The sequence below is a fragment of the Dendrobates tinctorius genome, unplaced genomic scaffold, assembly GCF_039654945.1.
Source record: "Dendrobates tinctorius isolate UK_male_01 unplaced genomic scaffold, ASM3965494v1 ptg000028l, whole genome shotgun sequence".
Taxonomy (NCBI): Eukaryota; Metazoa; Chordata; class Amphibia; order Anura; family Dendrobatidae; genus Dendrobates; species Dendrobates tinctorius.
In genome coordinates, this window is record NW_027361696.1 from 93,970,110 (window position 1) to 93,987,171 (window position 17,062).

Below are 17,062 nucleotides of genomic sequence, written 5' to 3' on the forward strand. Positions count from 1 at the left end.
TTAGTGACGCGCTTCCAGTGCTATCATGTTAAATGCTGCTGTCAGAGATTGACAGCAGCATTTAACAGGTTAACAGCCACGAGTGAATAGCGATTCCACTCGCAGCTGTTAGGGGAACATGTCAGCTGATTTCAACAGCTGACATGTGCCAGTAAAATGTGGGATCCGCACCGGACCCCACATCAAGTGGGGAGACCCGACATTCAGCGTACATATGCGACTCGTGTCGTGAAGGGGTTAAATAAGTTATGTCGCACAAAATAGTAAATAAGTAACATTTCCCACGTTTACTTTACATCAGCACAATTTTTGAAACATTTTTTCTTTTCTTAGGAATCTAAAAGGGTTAAAAGTTGAGCAGCGATTTCTCATTTTTCCAACAAAAATTATAAAACCATTTTTTTGGGGGGACTACATTATATTTGAAATTACTTTGAGGAGCCTATATGACAGAAAATACCCAAAAATGACACCATTCTAAAAATTGCACTCCTCACAGTTCTCAAAACCACATTCAAGAAGTTTATTAAGTCTTCATTTGTTTCACAAGAAAAAATGAACATTTAACATTCTTCACAAAAAACATACTTTAGACCCAAATTTTATTTTCTTAACTTTTATTTTCAGAAGTGTAAAAGGAAAAAATGGACCCCAAAATTTATTGTGTAATTTTTCCTGAGTACGCCGATACCGATTTGTAGGGTAAATCTACTAGTTTAGGGTCTACTGGCAGGGTTCTGAAGGAAGGGAGCGCCATTTGACTTTTTGAACGCAAAATTGTATGTAATTGAGAGGGGATGCTATGTTGCATTTGGAGAGACACGGATGTGCCTAAATAGTAGAAAATCCCACAAGTGACCCCATTTTAGAAATCAGACTCCTCAAGGATGTTGTCCAGAGGGTTTAGTGAGCATTTTGCTCGTATAGGAATGACACAGAATTTGATAACGTTAGGTTGTCATATTGAATATGTTGTCATTAGTGTTGAGTGCAAGTGCTCGCTACTCCTGTTTGCATCGGGTGCTTTGGTATGCACCAAATATCGCGGGTGCTGGAGTGACATGCTTGAGTCCCCACCCCGCATGCTTCACGGCTGTAGACACCAAAAAAAACATGCAGGGATCCGCAATTCTCAGTGCATACCTGAGCACCCAATGCAAACTCGAGTACAATGTCATATTGCCTTAATTTTTTTTACTTCTAAAAAAAAAAATTAATTCTATCTCTAACCCTAACACAATCCTAACTCAAACACAACCTTAACCCCAACCCTAACACAACCCTAACTCCAACTGAAAAGAATGATTTTTTAAAATAATTTTTATCTAATTAAGAGGGTGACAAAGGTGGAATTGATGTACTTATTTTTTCTTTTGATCACTGTGAATGGAACTATCACAGTGATCAAAAGGGAGTAATAGTAAAAAATTCCCCATTGTTGCCATGTACCAGGCGGCAGACCTCAAAGGGCACACTGTGCATGCGACTGACATTTTTTTCCCAGAAAGATAATGCAGTGGTCTGAGGGACAAAGCAGGAGGGACAAGGGGATGACTTAGGTACCCAGGGGGCTCGGGGGACCTAATTTCTCACCCCTCTGAAATGTTAATCATTTTAACTGAATAACGGTGATCATGTAATCGGGGGTCAGGGACTGGAAAATCCATCCCTGATCATGTTCTTGAGGTTCTCAGCTACATCCCAGCAGCCAAGACCCCAGAGATTTTACAACTCAGGGGGCGCTATACCCTTATTCCCAATCGCCATTTTAAAACGACAATGAAGGAATAAGGCCCTTTAGCAGCCACCGTTTTAATGTGTATCGGCCGTCATTAAGGAGTTAAACTTGGGAAAATCACAAAAAAATGTTTTTCACATAGTGCCGTAACTGATTTTTATTTTGCAAAAAGGCTGAAAAAGCTAATAGCAGCGTATTTGCTGATTTTTTGCACTTACTCAATGTTTTCTATGGGTGAAAAATGCTGCAAAAATGCTGAAAAAAGTGACATGCTGCAGTTTTCAAAAACAGAGCATTTCTCCAATTCAGTCAGGAAGAGAAAATCAGTGAACGTGTGTATGAGATTTCTGAAATCTCATAGTTTTTGCTGGTACTATAAAATGCAGCTTTTAATTTTCATAAAAAAGCAGAAAAAATGCAGCAAAAACGTAACATGCGTATATAGTCCTAAATAAGTTTCACTATTTTTTTTGAGAAGCTGATTATTTCATATTACATATCTTAAAATATCTGTAATAAAATAGAAAAGTAAGAAAAAACCTTTTTTTGAAAATTTTGACCATGTACCCTCTCCAGGTTCTAGACTCAAAAGTAAAAAAAAAAAAAAAAGAAACCAGACTAATTAGTGTAGACTAAGGGCCCCGTCACACACGCCAGCGAGATCGCTGATTTTGTGACACATCAGTGATCTCGCCAGCGAGATCGCTGTGTGTGACGGGGATCAGCAACCGGCCCCCCTGCCGGTTATTGCTGTTCGTGCTCAAGCGGCCTGGGCCATTTTTCGATCGCTAGTCTCCCGCTGCCCAGCACGCATTGCTGCGTGTGGCAGCGAGAGACCATTGATCAATGACGCTGGATGCTGGTTTCTAATATAAACGTCGGGTATCCAGGAGCCGCGGCTCTCACATAAGTCATGCACATCTATCCACAAGAGCAATCTTATTCCCCATTGTTCCTTCATATCCTCCACTGGAGGACCTCCAGTTTAATGGGAACCATCCTTACTTATAGCTTGTGAGGTGGGAAGTTGTGTGTTCATTGACACAACCACTGATCTATAAAAAGCTTCTATGAATACCCATTTTGTACATCTAGGTTTCAATGGCTTATGTATTTTCCATGATATCAACTTGAAAGAATTTGTTACTGTTGGCTGTCACAGTTCCTTATGCAGTGGGATGAGTGGTTGTTTGTGCTTCTAGACGTAGTCTGTGCTAATTTAGTCTATGTTTCCTTCCACTGGAGCTTTAGAACATTAACCATAGCTTAATAAATAGTCCTATCAAAGATGCAGCTCCGGAGAGAAAGCTTTCTGCTTCCTATTTGGAAATGTTATGCCTAAAGACACAAGTCCATGAATGGCATTGTTTTCTAGCTTCAAACAAAGCCTAGAACACTTTATTTTACTTTTGACCACAGGTAAAAATTACTGCAGCAAAGGATTGATAAAAATAAATAAAATAATGTATACTCCGGCCATGTCATTGGACCTCAGAAGATAGGCAGGGATGACATCCTGTTCTTTGTTCACCTGACCATTGAGGTCAGTGATGAGCTGAAGTGATCATAGGACTTGAAGAGTCCTATTTTCCTCCAAGAGTTCCTCCAATAGTTTCTCTAAGTGTTCCTCCAGCAGTACACTTGATGACAAGGTGTTCAAGTCACCTGACTGTGCAGTTAATCATGAGCCTCATCGGACAAGTGGCTAAAGAATGACATGTCATCGCTTACTGTCCTGCCCGAGCCCACTTTAGCATAGTGTACCAGAGCCACAGAGAGCTAAAACCCCTAAATATTTTAAATTGGCTGAATGATGCTTCAACCAATCGTTTGTCCAACAGCCATCTTAACCGACTCTCCCTTACACAGAAGCGCTCATTCGGCCAAGCGCTCTTGTCTTCTCCATGAGCCACTGACTGACTCATCTGCAGGAGGCTTATCTCTGGGAGAACAATGCGATCGACAGACCAGAATCGGACCTACCCGATTGACATCATTCCCGACAATCAGTTGGACAGTGCATCCAAACAGATTAAAGGGAACCTGTCACCAGCAAAAATACTATTAACCTTTAGATATGGGCTTAAACTGCTGCTTAACAGCGTTATTAACCGGCCCAGTGCCTGCACATAAATACCAAAAAGGAAACAATTAATGTTAAAACCATAGTATAAGTAATATATGCTTGAAATGGTAAAAAACACAGATAAGGCAGTTGGTGAGTGTACCTGGACAATAAAGCATACAACAAAAGTTGCATAAACACTGTGTACGTAATGAGCTATATCTTCCTGCATTGTCAAAAAAAGATAACAGAGACACAATCAGGTGTAAGTACAAATGCATGTGTGTCCACATCCATATCAATAATAAGTCACACATGGGATGATGAAATAAAGAATACTATACATAGAAAATGCAATCATTATGGTATATCTAACATGTGCATACCCGACTAGGAAAATCAAGCAATCTAGGTTGAAAACAACAGTATCACTGTGCAACATGGGCCAGCAAACTTGCCTGACCTTAACCCCATAGTATGCGGTATTGTCAAGAGGAATATGAGAGACACCAGACCCAACAATGTAGATGAGCTGAAGGCTGCGATCAAAGCAACCTGGGCTTCCATAACTCCTCAGCAGTGCCACCGAAATAAACACTTGAAACAGAGCACTCTGTTTGTAATGACTCTATATAATATAGGAGTTTCACTTTTTGTATTGAAGAACTGACAAAAATTAACTTTTTGATGATATTCTAATTTTGTGAAAAGCACCTGTATGTCATTTTACTATTTTGTTCTCATCCCTCACTGCTCATGGCACCTCTTTTTTTTTTTTTCACATTAAAGAGTTAACAGAAGATTAAATAAGTTTAAAGTCCTTCTAAGCTGAATCTAAATACATTTTGTAAATTTCACTGCTGTGATAATTCACATAAGACCTGACATATTCACTAGCCACTGGCTATAAATTTGTGATGATTTATTATGTTTTTAAGCATCGTGTGTAATAAAATAATTTCTAACAAAAGACAGCATCAATTCCAAAAATTGTCCTGGAAAGATTTTCCTTTTTATTTGGGGCAAGTTAACAAATTTAATTTTGCTTTTTACAACTGTAGTTTTTGTTATGGATGTGACAATAATACAGTGTGTCCGTAAAGTCTTGATGCTCTTTTGACCAGTCACTGGAACGCAACAAAAGACGATAGAAATGTGAAATCTGCTCCAAATAAAAGAAAATCTCTCCCAGCTTCATATCTATTCAGTGCAGTTCGATGTGAGCTCCATTTGTTGCCCTACACACATCCTAACGATAGCGAATTTCTTGACACACACGGGTAAGGACGTCTGGTGTAGCAGAGTGAATAATGTCTGTGATTCTCTGTTTTAAGTGATTAATGTCGTTGATACGTTCAATGTACACATGTTGCTTCACATAACCCCAAAAGTAAAAGTCTAAGGGCGTCAGATTCGGGGATCGTTGTTTACTTGTTTACTTTCCTGTGACTGGTCAAAAGTGCACCATGACTTTACAGACACACTGGAAAATTTACATATATCATTTATTGTCCAGCCTGTGTGTACTATGTACTGTGTTGCTATAATTCTACTATTCGTGATCAGGAGAATATACTAAAAGCATCATTTATGCATCTCTCATTTTTTTCCGTAATGAACTATTATTAATTGGTTGATCATTAACCTGTGAACCTCATTATAGTTCTTGGAATAACCAAATGTTTCGCCAATATATGCTGAGTAAGCAGCACTAAAATGTGTGTAATTGGAGATACCCTAGGTTTGTATTACATATATAACATATTGGCATATATTAATTTTGGAATTTTAGCAGTTTAATGTGCACTATATTTCACAACGAGGCAGATAGATTAGTTGTTGGATACTACAGGAGCGGACACATCATCGGAGCATCGGTACACCAGTGTAGGTGGAATAACATGAACTATTGTACTGCATAGGGCCTTTATACTGTTCTCCCACAGTGTACATCTTCAGAGTTAATTCTAAATATTTGCTCATACTTGGCTAAGAATTCCATTGGGCAGTTCCATTTGTGGTATGGACACATGGTGTCTTTCAGACGACAGCACACCCGCATTGGATTTGAAGCATAAGACCCTACAGGAAAACGCTGGTAGTGTTTTCTAAAACTTCATTTCTGACATCATTTTGGACATGTTTTTTTCTTTAAAGTTGATATATCAAATAGTGGAAGTCACCAGAAGAACAGACTAATCCCTTGTTTTAGTGGCCTCACATTTTTCAAAACCCGATGAGATTAAAAGAAGTTACAAAAGATGGAAGATGTGCACAACAATTCCACTTTGATATGGCTTTGTATATGTTCTTTTAAAGGTACTTAGGATTTGCGAGTAACCTGTTCTACTGGTGGTGTGTCCACAAAATATTCCAATCCGGTATAGAGGGTAACAGTGATCTGATCTTTGTGAATCTTTCTGGTTCTCCTGGTGAAGAAGTGAGAACACTTCGAAATTCTTTGAGAATAAACCACACTCTTACTCTCTATACCGGATAGGATTTTTGAGGATACACTATAAACAGCAAAGGTTACCCGCAAATCCTAAATATCAGAATTAAATGTTGCATTTGCCAACCTGTGGGGTTGTGGGAGCTTACAATTTTTCTCTATGAAACCTATATTATGTTGCCTCAGTGAACCCTATCAGGTGAGCAATGCTACCTCTCACTTTACCCTAATATCTCGATAACACACTGTTGTGCTTATTTGTCCCTGCAGCCATTTCTTATATTGTCTTTTTGGCATTTTTTTTAAATGTTTTTTTCAAACAGATTCTAGAAAAATCAACTTGAAAAAAGTCAAGTGCACTCAAAGCGTAAGCCAGCTTTTCCTGTAGAAGTGTGCACACAGACACAGTGGTCAATCACATTGATAGGACTGTCCGCTTGATTCCTAAGCCCAGAATGACAGAAATTTATGTACGGTAAATGAAATTCATGTTATAATGACCCTTTTGGAGCCATTTTAGCTCCTACAAAAGGATGTCAGCTCATTGGATTGAATTTTATAGTACGATGGATTCCCTTTAACTATAGTATTATTCTTGTATTGTTCATATTCATTGTTTTATTGCTTCACCTGAATATCTCCCTCTAAATACAAGTGAAAGTCATACATTGTCCTTCAAATAGGTTTTGTCACAGATAAATATGGCAACCTCTGAGATCTTAATCTGTATGAAAAACTGAGATGCTTTTTCCACATTTCCACTAGGTACAGTTCTGAAAAACGTGTAGAAGCTTGCTCCATATTGAAACCTCTAAAGGCCCCGACTCACATAGCATGATCGCTAGCGAGATCACTAATGCGTCACTGATTCTGTGACGCAACAGCGATGTCGCCTGCGATCTCGCTACATGAGACACGCAGCGGCATCCAGCCCCCCTGCTGGATATCGCTGATCGTGCGGGAATGTCCTGGGTCTTTTTTTTGTCGTCGGTGTCCCGCTGCCCAGCATGCATCACTGTGTTTGATCGCTGGATCGTTGCTGCATCGCTGAAGAGATCTGCCTGTTTGGCAGCTTACTAGCGATCATTTAGCGAAGTACCAGCGATCCTTACCAGGTCATATCACTGTCGGGATCGCTGGTGCGTCTCTAAGTGAAACGGGACCCTAAGACTTCTACTTGTCAGACATTTAGGTTATTTTTCTACTGAGTTTTTTTAGGATTCTAAAAACCTTGAGTTTTCAAGCAGAAGCTTTTTTTGAGAAGTTTTGAAGGAGTTTCTCTTTTCCTCAATAGTTTCCTGAAGTGGGTTTGGAGGTTTTTTTTGTTTCCTGAAGAGTTCTTTACAGCCTATTGATTGGATGATGTCTAATTTGGTGAAGTCCATTTTAAAGAAGTGACATACTCTTTCTTTTTATCACCAGAATTTCTCCAAAGCCTCTTTAAGAAAAAAAAGCTGAAAAACAACTCGTATGAACAGTACAGTAAAATGTTTAAAGCAGATTTAGAGAAAGATTTTGGAGAGTTTAAGATTGTAAACACCTCTCTAATAAAAAAACAGCTGAGTGTGACTCACAGATCTTTAACACATTTTTAGGCGCCTAAGAAAGATAAACCCTTTCTGAATACCATCAATACCAATGTTTCCCAAACTCCAGTCCTCACGGGCCCCAGCAAATCTTGATTTCAGGATTTCCTTACTATTGCACAGGTGATGGCATTATTATCAAGGCAGAAGAAACTGCCACAGGTCCTCTCACCTGTGAAATACTAAGGAAATCCTGACAACATGACCTGTTGGGGACCACAAGGACAGGTTTTGAGAAACACTGATCTACACACTATTGTAAAATGAGCTGCATTTGTTGATGGACTGCTGTATAGCTGCAATCAACAGATATCACTTGCCACTTTCCCATATTAAAGGAACTCTGTCAGCACAAAATGAATGATCAAACCAAGTACAGATGACTGGTTCACGATGTCGTGGCCAAACATTTTAGTGCATCATCCAACCGGCTTGTTTTCCATCTATCTCCACCCTTCTCTGGCTCTGTGAAGTCAGGTATCTGTACTTGGTTTGAACATTCTGTGTTGACAGAGTTTCTTTAATGCTAGAAAATACAATAAATTAATATTCAGTAATTGCAAAATATTTAAAATTGAGAGTCGTCAGTGGTTCATACCTTTTAATGGCTAACTGAAAAGATGGTAACAAATTACAAGCTTTCGAGACTACTCAGGTCTCTTCATCAGGCTAGACTAATACAAAATCTGAAAAATCACATATTTACACACAAGACAGCACAGAAAAAATGCAATAGATAAGACAAATGACATGAAGCAGAAATATCTTTATGGGAGAGGGATATACATAAATATTGGAACAGTTCATAGATAAGGAAGTGCATTGAGCAGCAGGGTGGTTTGCTGGTAAATGGGAAAAAAATCTCTTTAAATCTTCTGCCTGAGCGAGTGTGAACGAGCTGAGTGTGACCTGAGCGTAAGTGCAAACTGTGGTAAGTGTGTGACTTGTGATTCAGTGAAGAGGTATTTGGAAAACCTTTAACAAATACCTGTGTTAATTGGTGTGAGTTGCTGAATTGTGGGTTGCTGAGTGCTTTTCTACTTGTTCAATTTTTTGGGGGGCTTGTTTAACCTATTTTTTCTCTCTACAGGGTTAATCTCTTATTTTACTATCTATGTGTTTAAGGGTTAACTCTATTGCATTTAAATCTTGAGGTGTAACTATATTCCCCAGGGGGTTAAGTAAGGGTGGGGTTTCATAATTAAGGGTTCATAAGGGGCAGCTGGTTGGGGCTCAACTTCTTTGTGCATTGAGCAGCAGGGTGGTTTGCTGGTAAAAGGGGAAAAAAATCTCTTTAAATCTTCTACCTGAGCGATTGTGAATGAGTTGAGTGTGACTGGAGTGTAAGTGCGAACTGTGGTAAGTGTGTGACTTGTGAGTCAGTGACTTTGGATTCAGGGAGTTTCCAAGGGAGGTATTACTGAATTACTGTGATATTTTATTAATACTTTTTATTTATTTTTTTTTTTTTACTTATCTTTTCTGTCTGGTGCAATCCCCATTAGGATGTGCTCCACTATTGCCAATGCCATCCAGTGTACGTCTTGCCGCATGTATGAAATCCTTGACCAGCTGGTCGAGGGTGCATACTGCTGTGCAAGATGTGATCCCATTGTGCATTTGGAAGCCCAGATACTGGATCTAAATGTGCAGCTGGCAACACTGAGATCCATAGACAACATGGAAAGGAGTATTCTGCTCACTGAGCAGACGCTCAATGGGATAGATGGGGGGGGATGCTAGATCGGAGCTGCAGGACAGTGAAGCAGCCAGCTGGGTGACAGAAGGCAGGGTAGAGGGAAGAGTACTGTTAGGTCCATACATATTTGGACAGAGACAACATTTTTCTAATTTTAATTCTAGACATTACCACAATGAATTTTAAACAAAACATTTCAGATGCAGTTGAAGTTCAGACTTTCAGCTTTCATTTGAGGGTAAAATTAGCTGAAGAGTTTAGGAGTTTCAGCTCCTTAACATGTGCCACCCTGTTTTTAAAGGGACCAAAAGTAATTGGACAATTGACTCCAAGGCTATTTCATTGAAAGGTGTTGTCAATCCCTTCATTATATCATTCTCAATTAAGCAGATAAAAGGCCTGGAGTTGATTTGAGGTGTGGTGCTTGCATTTGGAAGGTTTTGCTGTGAAGGAAACAAACGGTCAAAGGAGCTCTCCATGCAGGTGAAACAAGCCATCCATAAGCTGCAAAAACAGAAAAAACCCATCTGAGAAATTGCTACAACATTAGGAGTGGCAAAATCTACAGTTTGGTACATCCTGAGAAAGAAAGAAAGCACTGGTGAACTCATCAATGCAAAAAGACCTGGGCGCCCACGGAAGACAACAGTGGTGGATGCTCGCAGAATAATCTCCACGGTGAAGAGAAACCCCTTCACAACAGCCAACCAAGTGAACAACACTCTCCAGGAGGTAGGCGTATCAATATCCAAATCTACAATAAAGAGAAGACTGCATGAAAGTAAATACAGAGGGTTCACTGCACGGTGCAAGCCACTCATAAGCATCAAGAATCAAAAGGCTAGACTGGACTTTGCTAAAAAACATCTAAAAAAGCCAGCACAGTTCTGGAAGAACATTCTTTGGACAGATGAAACCAAGATCAACCTCTACCAGAATGATGGAGAGAGAAAAGTATGGTAAAGGCGTGGTACGGCTCTTGATCCAAAGCATACCACATCATCTGTAAAACACGGCGGAGGCACTTGTTAAAGACTAAACTTCAGACAGAAAGGCCCACAAGCAAACAGCAACTGAAAACCACTGCATTGAAGGCCTTGCAGAGCATCAAAAAGGAGGAAACACAGCGTCTGGTGATGTCCATGAGTTCAAGACTTCAGGCAGTCATTGCCAACAAAGGGTTTTCAACCAAGTACTAGAAATGAACATTTTATTTACAATTATTTAATCTGTCCAATTACTTTTGGTCCCTCTAAAAACAGGGTGGCACATGTTAAGGAGCTGAAACTCCTAAACCCTTCATCCAATTTGAATGTGGATACCCTCAAATGAAAGCTGAAAGTCTGAACTTCAACTGCATCTGAATTGTTTTGTTTAAAATTCATTGTGGTAATGTCTAGAACCAAAATTAGAAAAATGTTGTCTCTGTCCAAATATATATGGACCTAACTGTAAGTTTGCTAATTTGGCAGAGAAGGGGAGTGTCAGTGCAGGAGCAGCACTGCTGCAGCAAGGCATGTCCTCTGAAAGCCAGAGGAATGTCTGCTCCAGTGAGGGGGGAAATAGGAGAGCAGGGCAGGCCAGATAGGTTCTGGTAGTGGGGGCCTCAATTATTAGGGGAACAAATAGGGCAATCCGTCACAAAGACATGGATCGTCGAATGGTGTACTGCCTATCTGGCGCTCTAGTCCGACACATCGCTGATCGAGTTGACAGATTACTGGGAGGGGCTGTGAGGATCCAGCAGTCATGGTGCACATTGGCACAAATGACAAAATTAGGGGTAGGTGGAAGGTCCTTAAAGATGATTTCAGGGTATTAGGCTGCAAGCTTAAAGCAAGGACCTCCAAGGTGGTATTTTCAGAAATACTTCCTGTACCACGTGCCACGCCAGAGAGGCAATGGGAGATTAGGGAGGTTAATAAGTGTCTCAGGAATTGGTGTAGGAAGGAGGGGTTTGGGTTCCAGGAGAACTGGGCCGACTTCTCAGTTGGCTACAGGTTCTACGCTAGGGACAGGCTGCACCTCAATGGGGAGGGTGCAGCTGTACTGGGGGAGAAAATGGCTAGAAGGTTGGAGGAGTATTTAAACTAGGGACTGGGGGAGGGTATTCCTTTTATAGGAGGGGAAGACAGTGCAGACAGAGACCTGGGCACAAATAATGAAATTGGGGGTGGCGGTGGCATGGGGGGTGGGGTTAGAACAGTTAATAATTTAAGCAAGAATAGAGATACAGAGAGATACATAAAGTGCATGTATACTAATGCCAGAAGCCTCACCAACAAAATGGAGGAATTGGAATTAATGTGGTTGGAAAATAATTATGACATGGTGGGGATATCTGAGACATGGCTGGATGAGAGCCATGACTGGGCGGTTAATTTACAGGGCTATAGTCTGTTCAGAAATGACCGTACAAATAAGGGAGGGGGAGGCATGTGTTTATATGTAAAATCATCCTTAAATCCCATCCTGCATGATAATATATATGAATCTAATGAAAATGTAGAGTCCCTGTGGGTGGAGATAAGGGGAGGGGGAAAAATAATAAATTACTGATAGGGGTTTGTTATAAGTCTCCAAAAACAATGGAAGCAACAGAGAATATCCTCATAAAGCAAATAGATGAAGCTGTGACTCAAGGAGAAGTCATTATTATGGGGGACTTCAACTACCCTGAAATACATTGAGGAACCGAAACCTGCAGTTCCGGCAAAGGTAATAGGTTTTTGACAACTATGAGAGACAATTACCTTTCACAACTGGTTCAGGACCCAACAAGAGGGGGGGCACTGCTAGACCTAATATTAACCAACAGGCCACACCGCATATCAAATATAAGGGTTGAGGGTCACTTGGGTAATAGTGATCACAAAATAATAAGTTTTCAGGTGTCCTTTAATAAGATGTGTAGTAGAGGGGTTACAAGGACACTAAACTCCAGGAAAGCAAATTTCCAACGGATGAGAGATGATCTTGGTGCAATTAACTGGGATGATATCCTGAGACATAAAAATACACAAAGAAAATGGGAAACGTTTATTAGCATACTGAATAGGACCTGTGCACAATATATACCGTATGGGAATAAAGATGCTATAAATAGGAGGAAACCACTAAGGTTAAACAGAGCTGTAAGGGGAGCAATAAGTGACAAAAAGAAAGCATTTAGAGAATTAATGCAAGTAGGTAGTGATGAGGCATTAAATAAATACAGAAAATTAAATAAATTCTGTAAAAAGCAAATCAAGACAGCAAAGATTGAGACAGAGAGACTCATTGCCAGAGAAAGTAAAAATAATCCCAAAATATTCTTTAACTACATAAATAGTAAGAAACTAAAAAATGATAGTGTTGGCCCCCTTAAAAATAGTGTGGGTGAAATGGTGGATGAGGATGAGGAAAAAGCCAATATGCTAAAAGACTTTTTTTCAACAGTATTTACACAAGAAAGTCCCATGACGGATAACATGATCAGTGCTAAAAATTCTCCATTAAATGCCACCTGCTTAACCCAGCAGGAAGTACGGCGGCATCTAAAAATCACTAAAATTGACAAATCCCCAGCCCCGAATGGGATACACCCCCAAGTATTGCAGGAATTAAGTACAGTCATAGATAGACCATTATTTTTAATCTTTAAAGATTCCATAATAACAGGGTCTGTACCACAGAACTGGCGTATGGCAAATGTGGTGCCAATATTCAAAAAGGGGACAAAAACTGAACTTGGAAATTATTTATTCCAGTTAGTTTAAACTCAACTGTGAGTAAAATCCTGGAGGGTTTTCTATGAGATACTATGCTGGAGTATCTGAAGAGGAATAACCTCATGACCCAATATCAACATGGGTTTACGAGGGACTGTTCCTGTCACACTAATCTGATAAGCTTTTATGAAGAGGTAAGTTCTGGACTGGACTAAGGGAATGCAGTGGACGTGGTGTACATGGACTTTTCAAAAGCTTTTGATACGGTGCCACACAAAAGGTTGATACATAAAATGAGAACAATGGGGATAGGGGAAAATATGTGTAAGTGGGTTAAGAGCTTGCTCAGGGATAGGAAATAAAGGGTGGTTATTAATGGTGCACACTCGGACTGAGTCACGGCTAGCAGTGGGGTACCACAAAGGTCAGTATTGGGCCCGCTTCTTTTTAACACATTTATTAATGACCTTGTAGGGGGCATAGAGAGTAGAATTTCAATATTTGCAGATGACACTAAACTCTGCAGGGTAATCAATACAGAGGAGGACAATTTTATATTACAGGAGGATTTATGTAAACTAGAAGCTTGGGCTGATAAATGGCAAATGAGCTTTAATGGGGATAAATGTAAGGTCATGCACTTGGGTAGAACGAACAAGATGTATAATTACGTGCTTAATTTTAAAATACTGGGCAAAACTGTCACTGAAAAAGACCTGGGTGTTTGGATGGACGACAGACTCACATTTAGTGGCCAGTGTCAGGCAGCTGCTGCAAAGGCAAATAAAATAATGGGATGCATTAAAAGAGGCATAGATGCTCATGAGGAGAACATAATTTTGCCTCTATATAAGTCACTAGTGCGACCACACTTAGAATGCTGCGTACAGTTCTGGTCTCTGGTGTATATGAAAGACATAGATGAACTGGAGCGGGTGCAGAGAAGAGCGACCAAGATTATTAGGGAACTGGGGGGTCTGCAATACCAAGATAGGTTATTTCACTTGGGGTTATTTAGTTTGGAAAATCGAAGGCTTAGGGGTGATCTTATTACAATGTATAAATATATGCGGGGACAATACAAAGACCTTTCTAATGATCTTTTTACTCTTAGACCTGTGACGGGGACAAGGGGGCATCCTCTATGTCTGGAGGAAAGAAGGTTTAAGCATACTCACAGACGTGGATTCTTTACTGTAAGAGCAGTGAGACTATGGAACTCTCTGTCATATGATGTTGTAATTAGTGATTCCTTACTAAAATTTAAGAAGAGACTGGATGCCTTTCTTGAGAAGTATAATATTACAGGGTATGTACACTAGTTTCCTTAATATTGCGTTGATTAAGGTAGCTAGTCTGATTGCCGTTATGTCGACTCGGAATGGAATTTTTTTTCCCCAATGTGAAGCTTACTGTTTGCCACATGGGTTTTTTTTTGCCTTCCTCTGGATCAACATGTTAGGGCAAGTTAGGATAGGATATGGGTTGAACTAGATGGACTTAAAGTCTTCCTTCAACCTTAATTACTATGTTACTATGTAAGGAGTCTGGATGTTTTATTGTCCTCCGATTGGGATCTGGTACTGTGTTGTGATGCCCTCAGAAGGTCTGAAGAGGAAATATTTTTCTATTTACTGGCTAACATGGTACAAAGATATATATCTTTCCTATATTCAGTGATTGACAGTCTCCCCTGTATGACTCTGCATACTGCACTGAGTAGGAAAGCCCACTGGACTCATACTTACATGCATCTTGATTCGAACCCTTGAATCTCTTTGTGGTCGTCTTCTCTGTCTGCCGAACCACAACAGTTACACCTTTTATCTGGGTGTTTAGTTTCTGTTATCCTTGATTCAGCATTTTTAAGGTAACATGTGTTTTCATTTACTCATTTGCCTACAATATTACTTTCCCCCTGCTTGTATTTCCTGCTGGTGATAGTCTCATTTGAATGTAGTTTAAGTGAGTCAGTAAATGATCAGCTAGGGTTTATCTCTGCTGTTTATGCTCTGTATCTTGCACCTATCTTATTTATTTTATGAATAATGTGGCATATTCTCTAACAGTTCATACTTAAGCATTTATTTTGCATTTTGTGGTTTGTTTTACTCGCTCTGCACCTCTTTCTACTTCAGCACACTTTCCCTTCAGTAGGCAATTTGCACTCTTCTCTGCCATTCCATTCTTTAGGAGGAATATGAAGCACTTGATGACCTTTCAGGCAGCATAGGTCTGAGTTGCCATTGTCTAATCTGTGGTTAAAGCTATCTCATCTGTCACAGGAACCACTAGGGACTGCGAGGTCAGGATATCTAGTCTGTTCAAGAACCGGCATTGCTAGTTGCAGTTTTTAGTGTGTTATATATTTTCCTGAGTGAGTGGCCACACTATCCTAACACATACATATAAACTCCAGGGATTACAGTTAAAAAAATACAAGTTATATTGAATCTTTTCCAACAAACCTATTTATAAATCTGCTCAGCTTTCTTTTCTGTACCATGTTTTCCATAGATCATACTGCATGTACACCGTGACAGGGTCTCTTTAATTGAACCCCACATAATGCCAACATAGCCTGCTGACAGTTATTCTGAGTCATAAGGGCTACAATTGTATGTTTACATGAAAGATACTTAAACTGCTCCTAATAATATAACAGTCACTATCTCCTAAAATATAAATCTAACTTACATATTGCAGAAAAGTGCACAGTGTAAAGGCCTAGTATAGTCATTTCAGATGGAAGGGGAATGTAATCTTTTTTAATCCTTGCACATTAAATACAATCTATTACAATAATAGAATTGCTTATGCTGCAGTAATACAAGTCGCTGCTGTCCTGCAGGCTCCAAAACACGTTGCGCAGAACAGGCTTCCTATAGAGAAAATGAATCAAGGTTAACTGCCGAGGTAAGCATTCTAGGTACTATATTTTTGAAAAATGATCCTTTTACCAGTGATTCGGGATGCAGGCTGGTTAAAGCTGGGAAATTGTATCAGTCTCCGCTGTAAAGCGTTCGAGAAATAGTTGTGATCTCAGCCAGGCTCTGGTTACATCTTGCTGCGCAGTAAACAGGCTTCATTTCTTTCCCTGAAGTTCTCTACCTTATGTCTGCAACTTGTCAGTGCTGGACTGAAATGGCATTTTACTATGTCACACTTATGGACTCTACTATATATTACAATATTACAACGCGCGTGATTATAACTTTGATGTCATGTGATTTTCAATAGGCAGTCAACTGAAAAATGAATCACATTAACTTCCAAACTGACTACAAGCAATGGAGGAAATTTATTTAAAACTTGTGCAAAGGAAATATCGGGATCAATAATGTTGGCTATTTAATTAATTAAGGCTAGTTTCACACTAGCGTATGGAGGAGCTTCGGAGGGATGCTCCGCCCATTGCCGTGCCTCCTCTGTTCAGCTCCGCCTCCGTCGGCGTGCGGCCTGCATACCCTATATTTAGCATTGGGTACGCAGGCAGTGCCGATGTATGCGGATGCCTCCGCATGCGTCTGTTTGACAGTGCGGTGACTGCAACAAAATCCAACACGTTGTGTTTGGCGCATGTCGCCGCACCATCAAAACGACGCAAGCGGAGGCATCCGCATAAATTGGCACAGCCTGTGTACCCAGTGCTAAAGATGGGGTACGCAGGCCGCATGCCGACGGAGGTGGAGCTGAATGGAGGAGGCGCGACAGTGTGCGGCGCTTCACTGAGGAAGTCTGCCTCCCTCCGCAGCTCCTCCATATGCTAGTGTGAAACTAGCTTAAGAGATGTATGAAAAATTATTTGAAAT